General features: G+C 38.3%; 1 long non-coding RNA gene across 6 annotated transcripts in view; it reads right to left on the minus strand.

Annotated features, from left to right (window-relative positions):
* Positions 1-26,411, minus strand: part of LOC138145406 (uncharacterized) — a 129,864-nt gene that overhangs the window by 71,968 nt on the left and 31,485 nt on the right. For 3 of the 6 annotated variants that reach the window (XR_011164224.1, XR_011164227.1, XR_011164229.1), the window contains exons 3-5: positions 24,828-24,994; positions 19,891-20,016; positions 341-552 (exon numbers count right to left, since the gene is read on the minus strand). This is a non-coding gene — a long non-coding RNA (uncharacterized lncRNA). Of the gene's footprint in view, positions 1-340; positions 553-19,129; positions 19,749-19,890; positions 20,017-24,615; positions 24,995-26,411 lie in introns of those variants that run through there. The other 3 variants (XR_011164221.1, XR_011164223.1, XR_011164222.1) reach the window with 2 other exon arrangements.

The following is a 26,411-nucleotide window of genomic DNA, read 5'->3' on the forward strand; positions in this document are numbered from 1 at the left end:
ATTGTTGTATGTCAGTGCCAGCAAGCAGACCAGAATGACTAGTCTCTCAAGTATGTATTATGGAGTAGAATGCAATAAAGTGATGTGTGAGAAGAAACGAAAGACAGAAGAACACATAAGTGAGAAAATCATTAAATGTTCCTGGAGCTTCAGGGAAACCATTGGTTTTCATTGAGTGAGAGAGGAGATACCATGAGGGGAAATTCATTTGAAAGCTGTATGGAGAGTAGATTTCCATTGCAAGAGGACAAACATAAGGCAGGAAGTCCAATTTGGAGGCTGCTTTTGCAAATCAGAAAAATGACAAGAAAAACACAAGTTAGAGAGATTCACAGAGTACCTGTACAGTGGCACACTGTAGCTTGCTAAGTGTTGGCAGATTTTGACATCTTTTCCCCTCCTGCTAATTTTGTTCATTGATCATTGATGTAGCTGCATGGCTGAAGCAGTAGGTGATTTCTTCACTTTTTCTGATGCATGATTTATGGACTAGTTGGAGTCCATGGTCTTCCCAAGCTAGGTGGTTCTCACTTTCTCATTGGTGCAGTGTTCCTGGGAAAGCACAGTGTTTTCCAGAGTAAGAAGATGCTACCACGGAGACAAGTCCCATCACAAATTCATGCACTTCCCCCAGATTGTTTATCACTCTGAGATAGTAGCTTGACCAAAGGACTTTCACCATCTGTCATTCACATTCTAGATGTGGGACTGAGGGAGAGAGGGATTAATCTTGGGAGAAGTTTGTATCTCCTGCTCTCTTATGCTACCAGTATCTACTACATTTTTCTGCCTATTGGCATGCATTATTTTCAGATGTAAGTAAATATATGTAATGTAAGTAAAATTTGTTTTAGTTTTGCTTTTTGCAGGGCAATTTGGGTTAAGTGACTTGCCCAAGTTCACATGACTAGGGTTTTATTTTTTGTTTGTTTCTTTTTTTCTTAAGTTTCCAAGGCCAGATTTGAAATCAGTTCCTCCTGACTCCAGGACCGGTACTCTATTCACTGCACCACCTAGCCGCCCCAAAATGTGTGTTTCTAATATAAGTAAAATGTTAGCTTTTTTACTACATGGAGTATAAATGAATCGGTATTGAACTGAGCCAAGACAGAGTCTATTATATCCAGGTCATAAGAGGAACATCAGGACATAACAGAAAAGTGAAGATTTCCTATAAACTGATAAAAGTCCTTTATTTATGTACATGATTTTTCCATAATTAAATTGCAAGTTTCTTGAGAGGAGGGCTTCTGTTATATTCTTTGTTTTAACTTCAGTACCTAGGACAAAACCTTGTATAGGGTAGGTACTTAAATGCTTGCAGAATGAATGAAGGAATGAATGAATGAATAACCCACAGGATTCTGCATTGAAGGAAAAAAGACTAATAAATGCAAATCAATTCCCCAAGGAAGCCAAAACTCCTTAGCAAGAATAATAAACATATTGTGTGATAGGAGGAATAACAACTAGAAAACAGATTCCAAAGAGAGGCCCAGATTATGTGTTGATACAACAAACTAGTCTAAAGCTGCAATTTGTTCTGTGACATTTTTAAAGTTAGAAAAAAATGAACTGTTAAATGTCGGCATGATTCCTATGTTCATTTGAATCTCTACTGAATTTGAATTCCTTTTCTCTCTATTCTCAGTTTAAAATAGCAGCTAATTAATATGTTCTTCCTGGAAACCAAAGTGAAACAAATTTGGGAAGTGACACGATAAATGTGTAGATAAGTAACTTAAAAAAAAATAAAATCCTTTGTGACAATAACATAACCATATTAAATTTATAGCAGCTGCTTAAACAATACACATCCTCCCCCATAATGTTGCATTTTACTCTAGGATCCATTCTTTATAGACTATATTATTATTTTATGGTGTGATTGTAAAAAGGCTATTAAAATACTTTTTGTCTGAACACAGAACACCTTCAAAAAAGCCTGTGTTTGGAAGGGGATTCCAAAAAATAGCTCACTTGCCTTGCTCTGAAAAAAGTCTTCCCCCTCACTACCCCACTCCCTGCTAAAGAGACTTAGTTTTCTCTTAATCATGGAGCCAGAAAGGACTTAAAATGGTCCAATTTGTAACTAAAAAGGAATCAAATCCATGAAGCAAGACAAGTGGCCATTTGACCACTGCTTGAAATCCCCCACTTACCTCTCCAAGTTCAGCTCTGCCTGGACCATGGAACCCATGCTGTATTGTTAACAATGCCCTTCATCTAAGTTTTTTTGCTCTCATCTTTCTTCATCATGCTGGTACACATGGAGAAGCCTCTTATGATCACCTCTGTAAAATCTATTCTTCATTATCATTACCATTTCAGTTATGGGTTACCACCTGAAGACACTGCATTTTGGAGCACCCTCTTTACTGCCAGGTTCACCATATTTCATACCCATCTTATAACACATATAACAACATGAGTATTTTTAATTTACTTATTTTTAGTTTTCAATAATCATTTCCACAAGATATTGAATTCCAAATTTTCTCCCCATCTCTCCCCTACCTCTCACCCAAAGATGGTATGCATTCTGATTATCCCTATGCCCTCCCTTCTGTCATGTCCTCTCCCCCATCCCCTTTCCTCTTATTTTCTTTTAGGGAAAGATAGATTGCTATAGCCCATTGCCTGTATATCTTATTTCCCAGTTGCATAAAAAAAATCACATTTGCTTTTAAAACTTTGAGTTCCAGGTTCTCTACCTTCTTCCCTCTCCACCCAGTCTCATTGAGAACGCAATCATTTCGATACAGGTTATACATATGTAGTTATGCAGAACACTTTCATAATGGCCATTTTGTGAAAGACTTACTATATTTCCCTTCTTCCTATCCTGTCCCAACTTATTCTATTTTCTCCTTTGACACCGTCCCTTTTCAAAAGTGTTTGCTTTTGACTACCCTTCCCCATATCTGCCTTCCCTTCTGTCATCCTCAACCCACTTATCCTTTCCCCCTTTACTTTCCTGTAGGGTAAGATACCCAATTTGGTTTAAATTTTTTTCCCTCCTTAAACCAAATCTGATGAGGGCAAGGTTCACTCATTCCTTCTCACCTCCCCTCTCTTCCACTCCATTTTGAAACCTTTTACTTGCCTCTTTTATGTGAGACAATTTACCCCATTCTATCTTTCACTTTCTCCTTCTAACATATTTCTCTCTCACTCCTAATTTTATTTTTAGATATCATCTCTTCATATCCAACTCACCCTGTGCCATCTATCTATCTATCTATCTATCTATCTATCTATCTATCTATCTATCTATCTATCTATCTATCTATCTATCTGTCTATCTATCTATCTATATACACACACATATATATATATATATATACATATACACAACACATATATGCACACCCACCCATATTTCCTCTAATTATGCTAATTCTGAGAAAGGTCTGACTTTTTTACACTGTTTGCTCACCTTACCAGGCAAATTTGTGACTTTCTAAAATTTTGTCAGGGTAGGACTGTGCTTCCATGGGAGGTGGGAGTTGGGGTGGGGTTGGAGGGGAGTGCACAGTCTCAGTACTCAAGGTTTTTCTATCTGTGACTCTATCACCCAACATCTGTCGGCTCAGAGCTCTGGAAGCAGGAATTGCTGCTGCACCTGCTGCCATCCGGGGCCTGGAACCCAAGCAGACTGTACTTCTCCTTCATCCAGGTCTCAAAGAGTTTTCCCACTGAACTTCTCTGCTGTCTTTGGTATCTATGGGGGTTGAGAAACCTGGAAACCACTCCAGCTGACAGTGCTTTTCAGTCCCCTGAGGCCTGCTCTGGCCTTGTCTGTGCTGTTTTGACCCACACTGGACTGTGATCCACACTGGACTGTGTTCTACTCCCAGTCCTGTGCAATATACTCTTCCCATTGACCTTCCAGGTTGTCCTGAGCTAGAGATTTACCTCACTCAATCATTTTGTGGGTAGTGTAGACCTATAATTTTTTTAGAGTAATTTTTTTAGTTATTTGGAGGGCTTTAGGAGAGACCTCAAGCAAGTCCCTGTTCTTACTCTGTCATCTTGGCTCCACGCCTCCCGCTCCACATGAGATTTACACATAATCTTTGAACCCCAGTCTCATGTAGAGATATTCTCTGTGCCACCAGCATTATACAACCTCTTTTCCTTTGAAATCAATCCTCTATTGATTTCTGACATTATATATGTATATATATATATATATATACACACACATGCATATATATATATATATATATAAACCTAATTAAAGTGTCTATTATATCCTGGTCTTCAGGTAAGTATCTTTATATTTATAATTAATTCAATACCTGGTGCAAAATCTTTCTCTGCATTCCAACCTCTATTTTAATGTTATTTTGTTGTTTGTCATTGGTTTTTGAAGAAAATCAATGATATCATATGGGTAATGTCTTGGCTTGCATGTGAATTGGATTTAAGTGAGATAGATTTGCACAAAGTTGTCAGTCTTACTCTGTCCTCCAGAATCATAAAAGTCCCCATGACTGGAGATGGCCCAGGATGCAGTGGATGATCTTGACCTTTCTAAATTAAGGTCTTTCCCCGGTCTCGGTTTTTCTAAGGCAATGCCCACTAAGGTAAATTGAGACCAAATTTGGCTTAATTTCCCATCACAAAAAATCAGTCTGAGAGGGCATGACGCTCTACATTTCTGGCTAGAGAAAGAAAACAATTGTTATGGGCTGATCCGGAGAATCATTAGACTTCTCAAAGGCTGTTTTCCAATTATAGTTTAAAAAATGAAAACTGCATAAAACAGAAATAAAATTGACCCCAATTAAAAGAAAATCTAGCCCAAGACCCCAAGATATCTTACAAAACATAAGGAATCAAAAATTATATTCCTGTGGACAGAGCACCCACATATAAAGATACGGCATTTCAAGGGGACAGAGATTAACAGGCTATCATGTATGGCTACAGAAGAACAGTTTTCTCTAAACTAATCTTCCCCCAGCTTTCTCTAAGAAAAAAATAAATATTAAATTGGCTCTGTACTAGGTCCTCTTTTCTCCTCTCTCCATATCCTTTCTCTCTTGTTCACCTCATCAGCTTCTATAGGTGAGAAGCTCAGAGAATCATTTGAAGTAAGATTTGTATAAAATACTGGAGGGGAGGTAAGTTTCCCTTCTTTGGCCATCTTCAAGAAGAGCTCCAATAGCCATATTCAATTCAGTTGACCCTGGGAGGTAGGTGTCATTATTATCCACATTTGACAGGGAGGGCACAGAGACCTTGGTCATGCTCCAGACTGGAGAAAAGTGTGCTTGTGGTCACTCATAGACCAGAGCACAGACCATGAAAGTAGTGACTATGCTTCACATGGGATGATCCTACCTTGGAAGAATAGAGGGCTTGCAGACCTCCAGAACTACCTCTGAAAAAAAAAAAGCACCTGGAAAGAATGAAAGTCTCTCTATCCTTATACCTTAGACTTCAATATATGAGCTGATGTTCCCTGAAAACCTGAAAAAACCCAACCTCGCAGTTCATTCGTTTTCTCAGTTTCTGTGACTAGAAATTCCATAGTAACACATTCATCCAAAGGGTTGGCCACAGCATTTTGCTATAATCGCCTCTAACCAAAATATGCTTCTCTCAACTGTCATATCACTCTGCTTATAAAACCAGAAAGTGCTGACTAAAGCAGTGATTAGGCTTTTTTTGTTATTTTATTTTTTTTTTTGCTTTTGTTTTTTTTGGAAGGCAATTGGGGTTAAGTGACTTGCCCAAGGTCCCATGGCTAGTTCCTGTGTTAAATGTCTGAGGCTGGATTTGAAATCAGGTGATCCTGACTCCAGGGTAGGTGCTCTATTCACTGCACCACCTAGCTGTCCCTATTACTCTTTTTTATTGTCCTTGCTTAGGCAACTGAATGACATCATGTGAATATCTTGAAGATTTTTTTTTTTTTGTAATCAGTGTGGATGACCAGTGTTGATCCATTGCTTGCTTTGATAGCATAAAATATTTATTTAAAAGCAAAGTCTTTCAAACTATTATATCCGTTCAACTTATTTGCATTTTTTCCATTGTATTTATTTTTTTCAACGTTCATTTTCACAAGATTTTGAGTTACAAATTCTTCTCCCCATCTTTCCCCTACCCCTCCTCCAAAACAACAAGCCTACAGACTACCCATTCCCCTAATCTCTTCTATCTCATATCTTCCCTCATCTGCCCCAACCCCAACTTTCTAATAGGGCAAGATGGATTTCTATGCCTCAGTGCCTGTATATCTTATTTCCCAGTTGTATGTACAAAAAGCAAAACTTTTTTTTAATATTTGTTTTTAAAATATTGAGTTCTAGATTTTTTCCCTTTTGCACCCCTCACCCATCCCCATATGGGAGATAAGCAATTAAATATAGGTTTTACATGTGTAGTTACACAAAACCTTTCCATAGTAGTTATGTTGTGAAAGACTAACTATAATTCCCTCCATCCTATCTTTCCCCACATTTATTCATTGTCTCTTTTGACCTTGTCCCTATTCAAAAGTGTTTACTTCTACCTACCTTCTCCCCCAATCTGCCCTCCCTTCTACTATCACCCCTCTTATCCCCACCCCACCCCCATTTTTCTGTAGGGTAATATACCTAATTGGGTGTGTATTGTATTCCCTCCTTAAGCCAATTTCAATGAGAGTAAGGTGGACCCATTCACTTTCATCGTCCTGATCTTCCCCTCCATTTTAAAAGTTTTCTCTTGCCTCTTTTATATGAGATAATTTACCCTAATCTATTTCGACATTTCTCCTCCCAATATATCCCTCTCTCACTCTTAATTTTATTTTATTATATCATCCCTTCATTTTCAACTCATCCTGTGTCCTCTCACTATGTATACATGTAAATACATATGTACACACTCACATATATAGTTATACAAACATACACCCTCCTACACATACATATCAGCATATATACATATTATATTCTCTTTATCCTTATACTGCAACAACTCTTAGGAGTTACAATCATCATTTTTTCCATGTAGGAAACTATATAGTTCAAATTTAACAAGTTCCTGTGATTTCAACTTCCTGTTTACCTTCTCGTGCTTCTCTTGCTTCTTGTATTTGAAAGTCAAATTTTCTGTTCACCTCTGGTTTTTTCATCAAGAATGATTGAAAATGGGGTGGCCAGGTAGCACAGTGAGTAAGAGTACCTGCTCCAGTGTCGGGATGACCTGGGGATCAAATCCGGGCTCAGATACTTAGCACCACACCCAGAAATAACTGTAACTTTGAGAAAGTTACTTAACCCAGATTATAAAAAAAAAAAAAAGAATGCTTGAAAATCCTCTATTTCATTGAATGACCACATATTTTCCCTGAAACATTATGCTCAGTTTTGTTGGGTAGGTAATTCTTGGTTTTAATCCTAGCTGCTTTGACCTCTGGAATATCATATTGCAAGCCCTTCAATCCCTTAACAGAGAAGATGCTAGGTCTTGTGTTATCCTGATTGTGTTTCCACAATACTCAAATTGTTTCTTCCTTACAGCTTGCAGTATTTTCCCTTTTACCTGGGAACTCTGGCATTTGGCTATAATATTCCTAAGGAGTTTTCTTTTGGGGATCTTTTTCAAGAGGTGATCAGTGAATTCTTTCATTTTCTATTTAGCTCTCTGGTTCTAGAATATCAGGGCAATTTTGCTTGATAATTTCTTGAAAGATGGTGTCAAGGAACTTTTTTTATCATGGCTTTTAGGTAAGTCAATACTTTTTAAATTACCTCTCCTAGATTTATTTTTCAAGGTCAGTGGTTTTTCCAATGACATATTTCACATTGCCTTCTATTTTTTCATGTGTTTGGATCTGTTTTATTGTATCCTGATTTCTCATAAAGTCATTAGCTTCCATGTGCTCCAATCTAATTTTGAAGAAATTATTCTTTTCTGTGATTTTCTGGAATTCCTTTTCCATCTAGCAAATTTGGCTTTTTATGGCATTCTTCTCCTCTTTGCTTTTTAGGCCTCTTTTGTCATTTGGGTTAGTCTATTTCTTAAAGTGTTATTTTATTCCTTGTTTTGGGGGATTCCTTTAATGGGCTTTTCAACATTTTCTTGCATCATTTTCATTTATCTTCCCAATTTTTCCTCCACTTCTCTTACTTGATTTTCAAAATCCTTCTTGTTCTCTTCCACAGCCTGTAAACAATTAATATTTTTCTTGGAAGACTTTGATGCAGGAGTCTGACTTCATTGTCTTCTTCCAATTCCAGGCTTTGATCCTCTTTGTCCCCCCAAAAAAGTATTCTATGGTCTGTTTGTGCTTCTTCTGTTTGCTCATGTTGCCATCCATTTACTTGACTTTTGAGATGTTTGCCATGATAGAACTCTGCTTCCAGAATGGAGAGAGCTATGTACCAAATTGCTAGGGTTTTCACAGCTGCCATAGGTATTAGGAGGGTGACCTCTGAGCAACCCCAACAAGCTCTAGCACATTGCCCACACACCCCCAGAACTACCACTCAAGACTCCTATTTAGATCCAAGCAGGTTAAAGCAAGAGTTGATTACCCTCTGAATGGTCAATTGGTCCTCCTATGACCTGGAGGCCAGGAGCTCTGAAGGCAGACACATGGCATCTCTGTAGCCTGCACACCTCTACCACTTCTCACCCTGGGCACAGGGGCAGGACTTCACTCTTCTCTACCAGTTGCAACATAGTTCCAAACTGACCTTTTACTTTATCTTTAGCATTTATATGTTGAGAAATCTGGAAAACCCCACAGCTGCTAGTGATTCACTATCCTGAAGTCTGCTCCAGCTGCCGCTGGTCTACACAGCCCTGTATCAGCATTGCAATATTCACAATGCCTATGGCAATTATAAATAGGTTGATGTGGTTATTAATCAAGAAATATACCAGACTCTCTATATGGTGGATATAGCTATTATATTTATTAAAATGACAAATAACTGAGTCCCAAAACCAGAAAGTCAAAACCATCAGAATAATTATGAAATTGGCACAGGTAGATAAAGTAGAAAGAGACCACATTCTCAAACCTTTAAAACAAAACAGGCTACCTCAGGCAAAGGTCCTCCTATCCCCACTCAAAGCAACTATTCAGCATCCAGGAAGCATGCTCCCAGCATCTCTGGCCCCTGGTAATCCTCAGCAGAAGTCCTTAGTAGAAATTCTGGCTGGCTCAAAAAGGGGATTGCACCTCCACCGCCAGCTGCTATCACTATCACTGCCACTGCCCTAGCAGCCAGTACTGCCAGTCACTGCAGGAGCTCTAGCTTGACTTCTGCTTCCTCTTGCCCCACCCCTTCCTGCTATGTCAGCAAGTCCAATGGGGCATGGAAGATCTTTAAATAACATAAACCTTGCATTCAGCCCCAAGATCTTTCATGTACCTTACTGGGCAAAAATACATTATAAATAACTGGTTTCAACAGAATTTCACAACAATATAACAAGGATAGCACACAATAAATACAGAAAAATATATTTTATTTTTTAAGCAATTGGGGTAAAGTAACTTGCTCAGTGTTACATGGCCACTTATTTCTGGGTGTGGTGCTAAGTATCTGAGCCCGGATTGAGAAAACAATATTTTAGGTTGGGGCTTGAACACAAGGTCTCCATCACTTCACCCCCCCCCCGATCAAATGGGGCCCCAAAATCATACATATCAATCTGCATCCTTTATCTAGTGGTAGTGGACCAATATAATATATTGGCTAGATTTGGGATGGGACTTTTCCTCTTGCTATCTCTCCAGTTACTACCCAAGTAACAGTTCACTTCTTTTCTAATTGACATATATGACATTCTTCTGCTATCTGATTTAACAGTGAATAAGAGATATTAATACCTCAATCTTTTGCCCACTGTTGTGTGCCCTGGACCCCCAAATGGCCTACTGTTTGGTGGAACCATTTTGCTAATAACGGATCATCAGTTGTTATCAGAGTAGTGACAATATTTTCAGTAACAATCTTTGCCAGTCGGCCACCATGATCATTGTACTCACGTTCTGGCATGGTGAGGGTCACATGAGCATCTACATGAAAAACTGAAAAGTCAATGACCAAAGACATGTTCCAGATATCTTCCCATAATTCTCTTCCCCATATTTGTTTGCCACAAATTTCCCAATTTTGATTTTTCTGCATGGGCATCCATGAATCAGTGAATATATGACACTGTCCTCCTTGTTCTATTTTGATGGCTTGATGTACTGCCATAAGTTCAGCATATTGGCTACTTCCACCTATCCCAGTACTTTCCAAAGACCTTCTAGTACATGGGTTATAGGCCACTGCTTTCCAATGTGTTTTTTGGCCCAAATATGTTGCTGTCTCATCAGTACACCATGCATGTCTCGTTTGTTCCCCAGTTAATACATCATATCCCTCATTCCATTTTACAGAGGACTTTACCAACTATTGCTTTGGCTCAGGGGTTGTGTCATTCCTCTCAATTTCTGTTTGCTACAGATTCACGTAGAGCAGAGACTTCACTTTTACCTTTTTTCACTCTATTTTGAATATACAGCTTCCATTTGATACTAGCCTCTTGGGCATGTACAATTCTGTGAGAAGCTGGGGTACTCATTACTGTAATGGTAATGTAAATTTAAAGATCTTCCCTGCCTCTAGGCTAAAGTGCACCTGGAGCCTGGGGTAGGAGGTTTGTTTTCCAGTAGATATTTTTGATTGGCCAGTGGGTCCAAAAGTTTGTTACATTCTCTGAGCCAGAAGAAGGCTATATAAGCCCTGATGTGTAGGTTTGTTTTGGGGCTCACTTTGAGAAGTGTTCTGTGATTTGATCTGGATTTTGGGAAGCCGTTGTCCAGAGCCCCCCGGGTTTGAAAAGCCCAGATGTTGAAACCCAGATGTTGATTTGGTATGGATATAATGGTTGGACAGTTTGGAAAGCTATCTAATTGATCTGTTTCTGTCTTGATACTTCTGCCTGTATACTTTGAAGTTCGGGGTGCTGACCTTTTACCCTGAACGAGGTAAACGATATATGTTTGACTGATTAAAGTAAGCTTGTTAACCCATTTTGAGTTGCTTTCTTTTATCAAAGCAGATCTAAGAACCTGTGGTGACAGCAAACCCTGAGGATGCTTAGGATGCTTGGGGTGCTTGCCGCTACAAAATAGCATCATGAACAGCATCTGCAGAGTAAAAAGGAAAGTATGGGGACTGGGATAATTGTTTGTTTCCCAGTTGTGTTAGCTGTGACTCTGTGGAGCCGTGGAGCAGGAGAGAATGGCCAGCATGCGGATTTCGCTGAGCTGAGAGCAGGAATGGTGAGCTGCCTTCATTGGGACCTGGGCAGAAGCCAGGAGCGGCTGCCACCTGCAAGATGAGAAGGAACCCAGGAGTTCAGAATTCAGCCACAGGAAAAGATAAGAACTGAGCAGCAAAGCAGGGGCACTGAATGTGTTTTCTGGCTGCATCCCACAGTTTGGGACCCAGAGGGAGGATGGACTTGTGACTATGGTGGGTGGGATGAAGTGCCTTAGATCCCCAGGGACCCTACCTTGTTGGTTTTGTTGCCCAGCCCCCTCTCTGTACTTGGAAGCTGGGGCTGGAGCTGTGTGAAGAGGACACCCCCCTCTGCTCAAGAGAACTTTATTTGGACTCTTGTTTTGAATTAAGTTGATAATGCCATGTACTTTGTGTTTGTTTAAGGCCAAGTGGCCACTTTGATAACTTTAGCTCTGTATCTTCAAAATGTGACCTAAGGGATGTTTAAATGCTAATTCAAAAGTAAATTGACTATGCTATGGGCATGAAAGATCTTGGGGCCGAATGTAATGGGAATGTAAATTTAATGATTTTCCCTGCCCCTAGGCTAAAGTGCACCTGGAGCCTGGGGTAGGAGACTTATTTTTCAGTAGATACTTCTTGATTGGGCAGTGGGTCCAAAAGGTTGTTACATTCTCTGAGCCAGGAGAAGGCTATATAAGCCCTGATGTGTAGCTTTGTTTTGGGGCTCACTTTGAGAAGTGTTCCGTGATTTGATCTGGATTCTGGGAAGCCGTTGTCCAGAGCCCCCTGGCTTTGAAAAAGCCATATGTTGAAACCCAGATGTTGATTTGGTATGGATATGATGGTTGGACAGTTTGGAAAGCTGTCTAATTGATCTGTTTCTGTCTTGATACTTCTGCCTGTATACTTTGAAGTTCGGGGTGCTGACCTTTTTTCCCCTGAACGACGTAAACGATATATGTTTGACTGATTAAAGTAAGCTTGTTAACCCATTTTGAGTTGCCTTCCTTTATCAAAGCAGATCCAAGAACCTGTGGTGGCAGCAAACCCTGAGGACACTTGGGGTGCATACCATTACAATTACTCAGGTCATAATCGGGATTCCAGGTCTTAATATCACTTCACGGCCCAGAGTGAGTTGTTCAGTGTCCACCAAAGCCCAATATGCAGCTAACAACTGCTTTTTGAAAGGTGTATACTGGACTCCAGATGAAGGGAGTTTCTTACACCAAAATCCCAAAGGTACATTTTGGCTTTGTTGTTTTTCCATAAGCTCCAGTTTGCATAATCATCTTGTACAGTCACTTGCAATTCCACTGGATAATTTTGCATGGGTCACATATCTAGGGCCAATTGTATGGCAGCCTTGGCTTCTTCTAAAGCTTTACTCTGGTCAGGTCCCCAATTGAATTAATATTTCTTCTGTGTGACTCTATGTAAAGGTTTTAAAATCTGTCCCAAATGTGGACTGTCGTGCCTCCAGTATCCAAACAATCCTATGAACTTTTTTGAGCCCCCTTCTTATTGGTAGGGATAGGAAAATCCTGAATCTTTTGTCAGGCTTGAGGAAGAATGTCCCATAGCCCCTTGTTCCATTGTATACCCCAAAATTTCACATTTTGAGCTGGTCCTTCAACATTTGCTGGGTTAATTTCCCACCCTTTACTTTTCATATGCTCAATTAGAAGGGTCACACTCCTCTCCACTTCTTTTGCATCTTTTCCTTGCATCATGATATCATCAATGTAGTAGATAAGCTGTACATCAGGGAGCTTTAATTCATCCAACTGTTCAGCCACAATCCTGTGAAAAATAGTGTCACAGGATGTATGTATGTACCTTGTGGCAAGCAGGTGAAAGCATAATTTCTACCCTGCCAAGTGAAAGCGAACTGGTCCCATTGTTTAGGGTCTATTGGGATGGTGAAGAAGGCATTTGCCAAGTCAATAACTGCATAGCAAGTCCCATCATATTTCTGGATCCTTTCTATTAAGGTGATGGTATCTGGAACAGCAGCATACAAAGAAGGAGTCACCTTATTCAACTGTCTATAATCCACAGTCATTCTCCATGTCCCATCTGATTTTCTTACTGGCCAGACAGGATTATTCCATCTTGCGGTTGTAGGGACTAATTCTCCTGCTTCAAAATATTCCTTTATGGTAGTGGTAATTTCATCTTGTCTACCTGGCAAACGATACTGTTTTAAAGTAATTACTTCAGAAGGTTCAGGTAAAGCAATTGGGTCCATTTTTAGTTTTCCCACTAAAACTGTATTAATTCATATCTTCCTCACAGCAAATTGGTATCTCCCTTCAGGTAAATTCAGTCATGCCTCACAATACATCTATTCCAATGATGTATTCAGGCATGGGTACAACAACCACAGTATATTCTTTCTTAGGTAACTGCCCAATTTTCATTGTTATTTTAACTTGTCTGGCTGATATTTCAGCCCCTCCTAGACCTGTGATGGTAATAGGAGTTCCATGTTTAAACTTATCAGGGTTTCCATAGATAAGTGTGGCCTCAACCCCAGTATCAAGCAGTGCCCTAGTCACAGTAGTTGATCCATTCTTCCAATATATGGTTAAACTAATATGGGGTCTACGATCTCTTCTGCATATTTCTTTTATCTGGGCTGGGGCTTGGCCTATCTCCTATTCCCCCTGAAGGTGGGGCAAACTTGTATACAAAGATTCATATTCAGAAGTACCTGCTTCCCTATTCATTCTAATGCTAAGGACCTTTACTTGGTACAGCTTATTCAGCTCTTCAGTTGGAATACCATCTATTCTTCTAAAGTACACCCCTGCTCTTAATAGAGCAGTAAACAGTTCCCTTCTTGTTTGTCTATTTTGTCTGTGAATCCTCTGGCTGTTTACTCTTCTCTCTGGAGGCAATTTGTATTGTCCCCATTCCCCTAAATCACTTAATTGTGAAATCTTATGCAGCACCTCTGAAAGAGGGTGCCCTATTTCTCCAATTAATAGAGTCAGAATTAGGTGCTTATATGCAGGAGGAGCCGTCTTCACTATGATATTTCTATGAGGAACTACTGGGGGGGTATCATAATATGCATTTGCATCTCCAATCAGGATAGCAGTTTTCATTACCTACTCCTTTAGCTTTTTCTTACAGTCTCTAAGTGAGTACCAAGGTCTGTCTCCCCTAGGCCACATAGAGTCAGTAGGATATTGCTTTTTGTATCCTTCTGCAGCTAAGGCTAGCAGATTAGTTTTGTTGTTACCTCCTTGCATATGGTGATCCCTACAAGCTTGGTGTACAAAATGATTCTGACTGATACTTATGGATTTTAAGCAATCCTCACTGTCCAGTGTTATTCCTCTGGTGCCTTCATCAGTGATTCTTACTATCCAAGACACTAAAGATTCTACCATTCTTTGGGTGAATGTTCTCAATATATCAGTAATCTCCTGTTGAGTGAAATCCTCAATTATCTTCCTGGACTCTGTATGGCCCTGGTGATTCTCCTGTCTTCTTCTTCATATGGAGAGAACTTCTACTTTAAAAGACTCATCATCTAACCTTGTTCCATTCTCCTCACACACATTCTCCTGGCAGCTGTCATGGCATTCTGCCCAGCCTGTACAAAAGCTGCATGCACATTCCTCCTGCTAGTTTTTTGCTTCCTTTTAGCTACATGAACAGTAGCTTGATCCTGGAGCACATGAGTCCCTCTAGTTTGCTCTTCTGAATTCTGTGACACAGAAGAATCCTCAGGCTAACCAGCTGACTTCCTAGCCATACGAGCTCTTTCCTCCAGCAGCTTATTCCTACTTTTACACATAAGGTGATAACTTGTTAGCAGGACCCAGCCTCTCCTGCACACTCCTGCCAGCTCTTTGCCTGATTCTCTGGGTAATCCTTGCAAACATCTTTCCAAATCTCTGGGTTCTCCCTCTTTTTGCCTTGGTTCCCAGTTTTGACAGGGCTCTGTGTTTTTGGCCCATTCCCTGGCTAGAGAGGAATAAGGCAAATCCTCCCATCCTGAGATAGCCATTTCTCCCTCTAAAGCCTCCCTGCTTCCAAATAGATGCCTGACATTTTGTGATCCCACCCTCATCGCCAAATGTATCAGCAATGCAATATTCATATTGCCTATGGAAATTATAAACATGCTGATGTGGTTATTATTCACAACATAACCAGGCTCTCTACATGGGGGATACAGCTAGACCATTTATTAAAATAACAAATAACTAAGTCTCAAAACCAGAAAGTCAAAGCCATCAGAGTACTTATGAAATTAGCAGAGGTAGACGAGGTAGAAAGCACACATTCTCAAGCCTTTAAAACACAACAGGCTACCTCAGACAAACGTCCTCCTCTTCCCACTCACAGAAACTACTCAGCATCCAAGAATTGTGCTCCCAGGATCTCCGGCCCTTGGCAGCCCTCGGCAGAAGGCCTTAGCAAAAATTCTTGCTGGATGATAAAAAGGGGTTTGCACCTCCACCTCCACCTCTGGCCGCTACAGCTACCACTGCCGCTGCCTCTGCTGTTGCTGCTGCTGCCAGTCACCGCAGGAGCTCTAGCTTGGTTTCCTCTTGCCCCACCCCTTCCTGCTATGTCAGCAAATCCAAAGGGGCATGGAAGATCTTTAAATCCCATAACCCTTACACCATCAATGGTCAGAACCTTGTGGTTCCCATGGGACTATGCTTGGCTCCCAGTGTTGTGTCATAGAACTTTCCTGCCAGCCTTCCAGGCTGCATTCAGAAGGCATTTTATTTCTCTTTATTACATTGTGGGTTCTGAACCTTTAAAATTTGTTTAAAGTTCTTCTTCTTCTTCTTCTTCTTCTTCTTCTTCTTCTTCTTCTTCTTCTTATTATTATTATTATTATTATTATTATTATTATTATTATTATTTTTGGAGGTGGTGGGAGCTGGAGCCATGCAGAGGTCCTGTTTCTTCTCCACCATCTTGGCTATGCCTCATCATATTTTTCTTGATTTTAACTTTTTATTAATTCCTATCTTCCTTTCCCCCTAGAAACTAGGTGGTCTTACTGGATGTAAAAACTGATTCTGGACGGACTCCAGCCTGAAAGAATGAACTGTTACCTATCTATCAATGCATAATTAATCTCTGTATGTGTATTTCTATGTGTGTGTGTGTTCCTATAAACAGAGTTTGTCCCCAAAAGGCAATGGTATAGTTAATGGTATAGATAATGGTATAGTTGATAATAAGTTATCTGTAAAATCAGGAACACCTGGATTCAAGTCCTCCCCTAACTTATATCGACTGTGTCCATGTCTCTTAATTTCCCAGTGGTCTAAACAATTCTGTAAAATTGTAAATTCCAGAAAATTAGTCAATCTGAAATTCAAGACAGACTTTCCTCATCTAGGAATCCCCTATGCACATGAAATCATATGTCCTGAGTATATTCTTATTTTGCATTCAACATATGGAATGCCTTCTGATTCTATTTGTAGGGAACAAATTCATAATTAATTATCTTTAGATCACTTTGCAGTATAAAAGTCTATGACTGACCTAATTATCTATTACTGGTCCATATTTACCAACATGATTTTTACCATTTTTGCTGATATAAGCCTTTGCATTGGTGTTTGAGCATTATGGCATATCTTATTTTAATTTGCAGTTGCTACTGTTACTAATTACAATATCCTGGTTTAGCCCACATGCCAAGATGGTTTATCAAGGTCTGGTCACTGTATATGCTATAGCTTCTTATAGCCACTGGTAAAACATTAGTGACAGGTTGTAGCAGCAAGCACCCCAAGCGCGTCCTCAGGGTTTGCTGCCCATACAGGTTCTTGGATCTGCTTTGATAAAGGAAAGCAACTCAAAATGGGTTAACAAGCTTACTTTAATCAGTCAGACATATATCGTGTACCTTGTTCAGGGGAAAATGTCAGCACCCCGAACTTCAAAGTATACAGGCAGAATTATCAAGACAGAAACAGATCAAGTAGACAGATTTCCCAACTGTCCAACCATTACATCCATACCCAGTCAACATCTTGGTTTTTCAAAGCCGGGGGGGGTGGGGCGGTCTGGACAACGGCTTTTCAGAATACAGATCAAATCACAGAACACTTCTCAAAGTGAGCCCCCAAAACAAAGCCTCACATCAGGGCTTATATAGCCTTCTCCTGGCTCAGAGAATGGTACAACCTTATTGACCCACTGGCCAATCAAAAAGTATTTACTGAAAAACAAGCCTCCCACCCCCATTTTTCAGGTGCACTTTAGCCTAGGGGCAGGGAAGAACTTTAAATTTGCATTCCCATTACACAGGTATATAGTAAAAGTAGATGAACAGCCCGGGAATAGGGTAGGCATGCCCTAACAAAAGAAATGTTAGACATCCTTGAACACCTGCCAGTGACTTATGAGGTATGTGGGTGTCTGCCTCAAACATGCAAAGGTCACGTCTTATACTGGAAGAATGGGAGGACGAGAGTAATTTGTTCCAATGTTCATGAAAGCTGCTGTAGCAGTTACTGTCGAGTGCTTAGAATTGGTCAGAAATAATGAGAAATACAAAGTCATCCACTGGAATGGGATGCCTGGTCTTCCAGGTGCCTTGACTTTGTCTGACCATTTGTTATAGGAATGTAACAGGAATTCCCTGCCCCTAGGTTAAGTGCGCCTGTGGTGGGAGGCTTGTTTTTCAGGAGATACTTTGTGATTGGGCAGTGGGTCAAGAGGGTTGTGACATTCTCTGAGCCAGGAGAAGGCTATATAATCCCTAATGTGAAACGTTATTCTGGGGCTCACTTTGATAAGTGTTGTGTGATTTGACTGGATGAGACTCTGTGCAGCAGTTGAGAGCCCTCTGTCTTTGAAAACCCAGATGTTGATGCTTCCCTCTTTGGTAACTGACTAGGTATGGATGTAATGGTCAAGATAGTTGGAGGACTGTCTGCTTGATATGTTTTATTGTGTTTTCTTATAACTTTTCTCTATATACTCAGCATAGGAGGAAGGAAAGAAAAAAGAAAGAGACAGAGAAAGAAGGAAGGAGGGAAGGAAGGAAGGAAGGAAGGAAGGAAGGAAGGAAGGAAGGAAGAGTCCTATCTCGATCTTCATTTTACATATTATTCCACTACAAGGCATTTGGAATGTTTTTGTTTCTGGCAGATAAATTGAGTATCTATAAACCACATATTATAATCATAAGAGTGACAATCTATGTCATACATGCTCATTGACATTTGTTATAATCTCTCCAGCAACAGAGACACATGATATCCTTCTTTAGTTTATTAGATAATGTTCAGCCCAAATCAGTAAATTAGAAGACTTACATCAGCTAGAATAGTCTAACATGATCCATAAATATATTTTAATTATTTCAAAAAATAATATTAATTAAATATTTGGACTTTAAAAATTAGTCCAAAGTTTAAAATGATGAAGTCTCTTAAAAGGGAAAAAGAAAAACCTTTTCTAGTTGACTACAGTTCAGTCAAAGTTAACATCCATACCACTATTCACATTAAGATTAAAATAGATGCATCAGGAGAAGCTAGGTAGTGCTGTGAATAGAGCACCAGCCCTGGAGTCAGGACAACCCGTGTTCAAATATGGCTCCAGACAATTGACACCCTTACTAGCTATGTGCCCTTGGGCAAGTCACTTAACCCCAATGCCTAGCTTCCCCCCCAAAAAAAAATTAAATAGATGCATCTTAGAGGCTTCAGATAAAATACTATTCTAGAGGGTTTGTATGTATAGAGTAGCTCATCTCTGGCCTCAGTTCAGATAAACAGAACAAAGAGGAGACTTCCAAAGATGCTCAGTTTATTTTAATCCCAGAAAAATGTGGACTACATCTGATTTTCTCCTCCTTTTCCTCCTACTTCTCTTGTATATGTTTTGATTTTCTCTTAATAGAATATAAGTTTCTTGAAGATTTTGTCTACCCATAGCCTAGCACATAGTAGGCAATTATCATCTGTTGTATTTAATCAAATTGTCAAATTTTCCCCTCTTCCCTCTGGATACTGTATTGTGTCTTTTTAGTTATTTATTTACTTATCTATTTATTTATTTGTTATTCATTCATTTTTTGTTCATTCATTCATTTTTTGTTCATTCATTCATTCATTTGTTTGTTTATTTATTTATCTACTTAATTCCTGGTACTCCCTACTTTTCTTACTGACAGGGACTGTTTTGTCTTTGAGTTCCTATCTCTAAGCACAATGATTTTAATATTGTAGGCATTTATTATGTGGTTGATGCATTGTTGAATTTATTTGTTTGTAGCATGTCAATTGTGGCTTAGACTCCCAGAATAACATAGTTATACCATTCACGTGGGGTTCTAGGAACACTGAGGAGTTACAGGGCTCTCTTCTTTATTGTTATTAGTTCAAGCTCCCACAGACTATGATCCCTCTCTTTGTTAGGTTACAGTGAGTAGGCCCCAGTCCAATTTAATCATTTGCCATCAATTATATTTTGCAGAAGAATATTTACCTAGAGGACAAAACAAGAACAAACATTGAAACCAACATTCCATCTCAACACTTTAAGGGCTTACTCTTGGCTCAGAATCTATTTAATTTTGATTCCACCAATTCCATGTTCTGCTTAGGTTATAAGTCAAAAAATGCCTCACCTTGAAATGTGATGTGCAAACCTGAAACAGGTATATAATGTCTCCCCATGCTCCACTCTCGGTCCGAGGGCCTTCCAAACCACATCATTGAGCCTCTCCCAGAAGCAGGATCCCTGGCATCTCCTCCTGGAAAGATGCCGTAAGAGGCATTTTGCTCATGTGCTAGAACCTGTTACATTTGAATTTTTTTTCATATATGCTATGTTTAAAGTATGTATTCCAGGTCACCCAGAGCTAGGGCTACTCAGCCCATTCACAGACATATTTCTCAAATGTTGCTGGAGCCTTTCAAAATTGCTGTGAAATATAGGGCAAACTCAGTAGGAGCTGAATGTAAATATCATCTCTGATATCTCCAAGCAACAACAACTTGGTCAAGTCACTTAAATACTCTGAGTCTCCATCTATTCACTTCCAAAATGAGGCCACTTGAACTGGTACGGAAGTTTTATTTAGCTTACTTGCTGTGCCTGAAAACACATCCCCCCTCACTTTGGCTTATCAGAGCTCCAAGCTTCCTTCAGAGTTCAGCTACTACAGGTAGCTTTTTTCTTCTTACTTCTGTCATCCTCCTCAATTTGCTGACATATTGATAGTGCACATCCTTATAGAACATTATGTCCTCAGAAGCAGAATCTAGTTTGGTTTTTGTTAAATTTATTTACAGCTATTTGACATGTTGGCTAGCACTTTGAGTCAGAAAGACCTGAAGTTGAATTCTCCCTCCTTCACTTACTAATTATGTGATCCAGGCAAAATCTCATAGCTTTTACCAGCCTTAGTTTCCTCACCTGTCAAATGGGGGTAATAATTACACCTACCTCATAAGGTTGTTGTGAAGAAGAGATAAAATGTAAATTGATTTATGAACTTTAAAGTGTTAGATAAATTCTAAGTATTTACTAAGCATTTATTAAGTAGGCATTTGAGAAATGGTTATCGGATAAAATAATATTAATAGTTTTTGTTTAGATGGCCCTTTTAATTTCATGAAGCACTTTGCATACATTGTATCCATTGTTAAGGAAGTTATATGTCGATAAGCATTGTTATCTGACACTGATTTGTGTTAATGAACATGAGGTATGAATATTTGTTCAATAATAATATTTGGCTGATGTGATTAAGTGGAATCAGACTAAATGTTAGTGGAGGTGTGATTTAAAAATCATTTTGGGGGTGATATTTTTCATTCCCTAGTGTAGTGAAGAGCAATTCTTTATATAAAAACATCATGTTTTAAATTCATAAATTTGACATTTGGAATCAAAGGGAAGAATGATTGTATTTTGAGAGAAAGATATATTTTGGAGAAATGTTATTTTTGGAAAGAAAATATTTTTTCTTTCTAAAGCCACATTATTATTATAATAATTTCCACTTTGAATTTATACCAGTTCTATGTTCTAAGTCTGATATAATATTAACATCACGGATTTGGAGTTGGAGGATACCTTCTTTAGAGGTCATCTGGTCCAAATTTCTCATTTTGCAGATGAAGAAATGGAGGGGGGAGGGAGAATCTTCCCTTCTTTGTCACTCATTTGCTCAATATTCTCCAGTGACTCCTTATTTTCTCTAGTTTCAACTGAAATCTATTATGTTTTTCATTGAAATACTTCCCTCCAGGTCTCCAACCCTACCAGTATTATTGCAAATTATTCCAATTTATGTGCCTTCCATTCCAGGCAAACTGTCTTTGCTGTGATCCTAGAGGACATTCTTTCAACATAACTGCACCCCTTTTCAGGCAGTCCTCATGCACAGAAGATATCCCATTCACCTTTTAGCCTTTTAGCTTCCCTACTTGCCTTTATATATCAACCAGCCACCACCTTCTACCCAAGGCCATACCCAATGACATCAGCTTCTACACCTACCAAAGAATTAACCTTTTTTAAAAAATTTATATAGATATTGAACATACTTCTATTTGAACATGTTTCCTATCCTACTAGAATGTAATGTTGTTGAGAGTAGGGAATGTTGCATTTTTCTCCTTGTAATATCAGGGCTTAACATATAGGCAGGACCCAGTTAAGGATCATGGATTCATTACCTGAGGCCACATAGGTAGAAATAATCAAACTGGGATTCAAACTAATAACTTAGAATTCCAAATCCTGGACACTTTCCATTGTATCTCCTCTTAAGCTTCATTTTACAGCCTATCAATCAATCTGTCAGTCAGAATGCATTAAGAATAATCTACATTAGATTCCATCCGTGATTGAAAAAAAACAAAAATGTGTATCTATACATCTATATAATTGTGTGTTACATACATAAATTAATGCTTATGCACAGACATATTTATGTAATCATTTGTGTGTGTGTATATATATATATATATATATATATTATATGTATATACACACATGAATATGAATAAGCACATATGTGGTGGGACCTGCAGATTGGTAACTGATAGGATTTGTGAGATGCAGTGAGGAAAGTCAAGAATAATGTCAAGTTTCTAAACCTGGATAACTGAAAAGATGGTAGTACTTGTGAAGAAATAGGAAAGTTTTAAAATGTTTGTATTTGGTGGGGGGATGGAGGAGAATGATTTTAGGTTTGAGCTCGCTGAGATCAGGATGTCTCTGGTACATCCATTGAGAAATGCCTAATGTAATATCATCTTTCATTTATTTTACAGATAAGAATTTTGTATACCCAGAATCTAATGGATTATTTCCAGATATGTTATAATTTATGAAGATATTCCTGATTTTTTTTCTATCTTAGACTTCATCAGTGTACTAAGAGATTTTGGCTCTTTGTGGATTCATTTTATAACAAGTTCTTTATAGATTATTTTTAATTAATTTTAATGGAATCTCTACTGTTCTCAAAGTAAAACTGTATATTTGCAAAGATTAATTTTTTTCTTCTTTGCTTCTGCTTACTTCTCAATTTATTTATCTTCTCTCTGCATTTCTCGAAATGCATCAAATACTGACAGTAGATATCTTTGTTTTACCCCTTATTATATTAGAAAGCACTCTAGGATTTCTCCATTTCATATTATGATAGGTCTGGATGTCAGGTAAGCATGATAGAACTCATGAAGTAAAAAACAACTCATCCCTATGCTTTTTAAATACTTCCTTACTTTACTTTTAAAAATATAAGCAGGTATAAGATTCTTTGAAATCTTTTTTTTTCCCTGAGTTATGTGATATTGTTTTCTTTTTGGAGGGGAGAAGGCAGGGCAATGGGGAGTAAGTGACATGGACAAGGTCACACAACTATTAAGTGTTAAGTGTCTTAGCCTGGATTTGAACTCAGGTCCTCCTGACTCCAGGGCCAATGCTCTATTCAATGCACCATCTAGCCATCCCTATTATATAATTTTACACACACATACACACACATACTGTATATAATGTGAATGTGTACATATACACATGTGTATACATACATATATCTCTATAAATCTCTATTCATATCTATATCTATCTCATTGTTACTAATATGGCCCTTTAAGTTTACAATTTTCCTAATGTTGAACCAACATCCAAGTAAAAACAAAAAGTCAACATATATAGAACAGAACTAAAAATATTTCCTCTTCTGAAGTTACTTATTTCCAAATAATACATGGATATTTTCCAAAATTTTATAACAGCAATGCTAGCCTTGACACCTCACTATGTTTTACCCTAGAAAGGCAATCAACTGGATGCTTGTAGCTTCATAATATTTCTCCCTTTTGACCCTTTTCTGTTTTCACACAGACACCACCAGAGTTTAAACCCTCATCTCCTTAATCCTACACTATTGAAGGGGCAGGGCAAGCTTATTATTTTTTCTACTGTTTGTACTTATACCATATAAAATCCAATTTTGACTGTAGCTTAGCAACTCCTACATAACTTATCATCTTGGATCATGGTCTGGGGACTCTAAGAGGATATGTCAATTGCCTAAGGTCACATATCTAGCATGCAATAGAGGCAAGAATTCAGGCCAAGTCTTCTGGATGTCAATACTCACATATTCTCCATTTCATTTCTCTGACTTTCTGTGTTTTTTTTATGGCTACTGAGAAAATGTATGCCATGCAAGGATATAGAAACACTGACGTTAGACCCAATTGAGAATTTCCTAACTGACTACTATCTACTAAAAATATGCCCACTTTTTGTACTTAAGCGGGGCACTAAAATCAATAGCAAGGTAGCATATTGAATGAACTAATAACTTTTGTGACTATATGCCTATATTGCATTGAGGTGATTGGTAAACTTTTTCCTGTGTCCATTGTGGATGATTTTGAGAAATACTCAGAGAGACAAATTTGGAACTGGATGAATGACTGAACCCAGACAGCAGAGGCTAATCTGTCAATGTGACAATGATGGGAGGTTCCTAATGAAGGCTCTTGTGATTTAGTCCTGTTGTGTCCATATGCATATGTGTGTGTCTGTACACATATACATATATACAAAGATGTGTATGTATGTAGTAGGTTGTATGTATATATATTTACATGCATATGTTTATAAAGAGTATATGTGAGTATATCAACACACATATATGTGTGTATCTGTATATTCACACATGTAATTCTGTGTACACATCCTTAGATGTGTACTTAGATTTCATACACCTTCTATGAAATTAGAGACATCATGCTTATTAAATTTACAAATTAGACAAAGCTACCATAGAGTCATTAGCTGAATTTTTGGTCAATACTATCATGGTAACACCAAATGATATTATCTTAACAGTCTTTAATTGTACAAGAAAAAAAATAAAGTTAACAAGATATAAAAAAATGCAGTCCAGGAAAATATATATTTCTATACATTGGGGAAACGGACAAACTTAAAAGTACAACATAAGATATAGGAAGTTAGCATGAAGTTGACAAAGTTAGCCAAGTTAGAAAAAGTTAAAAAAAAAAGTTAGAAAGTTAGCAAAATAACCTCAGGTTTTTAATGGACTCCAAAGTCAACGTTATTCAGCAGCACGATCTGGCACGTGAGATGCATTCAAGGGCTTCAGTAATAAAATCAGTGTCTGGACAGATGGAGGTGATAATCTATCCTTGCACAGCAACATCTTGTTCATGGTTTTCTGCTGTGGACACATCCTGCCATGAAGGGAATTGGAAAATAGTAAGAGTTCTAAAAACTATGCCATTGTCTGAAGGAATCTCTGCCATTTTGCTTGAAGAAGGGATGTAAAGGCACATATATTTGCTGTCTATGAATGCTTCAATCATTTTCAATAAATAAAAAAACCAACATAAAACTGTAGAGGCATCAAGATAGAGATTTTCCTATTTAAGTCTTTCCTCTTTAAGCCACAGAGATAGGCCTCATCTTGGTCCCTAATGTCAGTATGATCTGAGAACAGTTCCAGAGTTGGAGACGAAGGGAGAAAGACCATCTTTAATCCACAGAAGCATTTTAAAAAAGTGTTTTTTTTTAGTATTTGGACACTGTATCAGACCTTCCAACTTTCTTTATATATATATATATATATATATATATATATATGTATGTATATATATCCCTTTGGTGTGTGTGTGTGTATATGTGTGTGTGATTACATATGTATTACACAGATACTTATACTATATATGTGTGTATGTATGTATGTATGTATGTATGTATGTATATAACTTGGGTTCTCATTAACTGACCAACAATAGGTACCAGGCCAATCCCCACTGGATCAGTGTTTAGGCCTTGTTTTGTCTTAGAGTGAATATAAATAGCAATTGTTTCTGTTTGGGCCATTAACACTGAGGGTCATCTGCTCCTGTTTCTTTTTTTAAAATAAGGTAAAAGAAGCTATTCTTTTACACTGCCTAATTTCCTTACCTAGCCTAAATCACTGAATGAGGGCTTGCCTCAGTCAAACTGAGACCTGTTAAAGACCTTAGCTTAAAAAGGCCAATGTCTCTCATCACATTCATCTCCAGTCATCTTGCTTTATATCTTGTCATTGGTCCCAGATGGCTCTTGGGGAGACAGTGAGGCTGGTGACTTTGTACAGCCCCATCTCACTTAAATCCAAATAATTTTCATATGATGGCATTGCCTCCCTGATGTCATGGTCCTAAAAAAAAAATGATTTAGTACACCTGTAAAAATATCAATTGGACAATACATGTGTCATCAATTTATATTTGATTTCCACTGTCTAAGATGAGAATGGCAATTATGTCCAAAATAGATATATAATAAATATAGCAATTTAATATTTGCGAAGCCCTTTAAAGACTTTGTTTTCTATAATACACATATCAATCCTGTGAAGTGGATATTATAGCTACTATTATTCCAACTTCATAGATGAAAAAAGGTTAAAAGAAGATTTGTCAACTGTTACACAGCTTCACATATTGGTGACAACGTTTTCAATTGGACATTCCAGATTCAAAGTCCAAGAATTTTTCATAGTGCCATAAACATGCCTGAGCTATATTTTCCCATGACTCAATATGTGTTTATTTATTTTTCATTCAAAGATTATCAAAGAAGTATTTTCAATGAGAAATT

Source organism: Petaurus breviceps, unplaced genomic scaffold, assembly GCF_028583685.1.
Source record: "Petaurus breviceps papuanus isolate PSGF00001 unplaced genomic scaffold, PetGlider_PUasm1.0 139, whole genome shotgun sequence".
Classification (NCBI taxonomy): domain Eukaryota; kingdom Metazoa; phylum Chordata; class Mammalia; order Diprotodontia; family Petauridae; genus Petaurus; species Petaurus breviceps.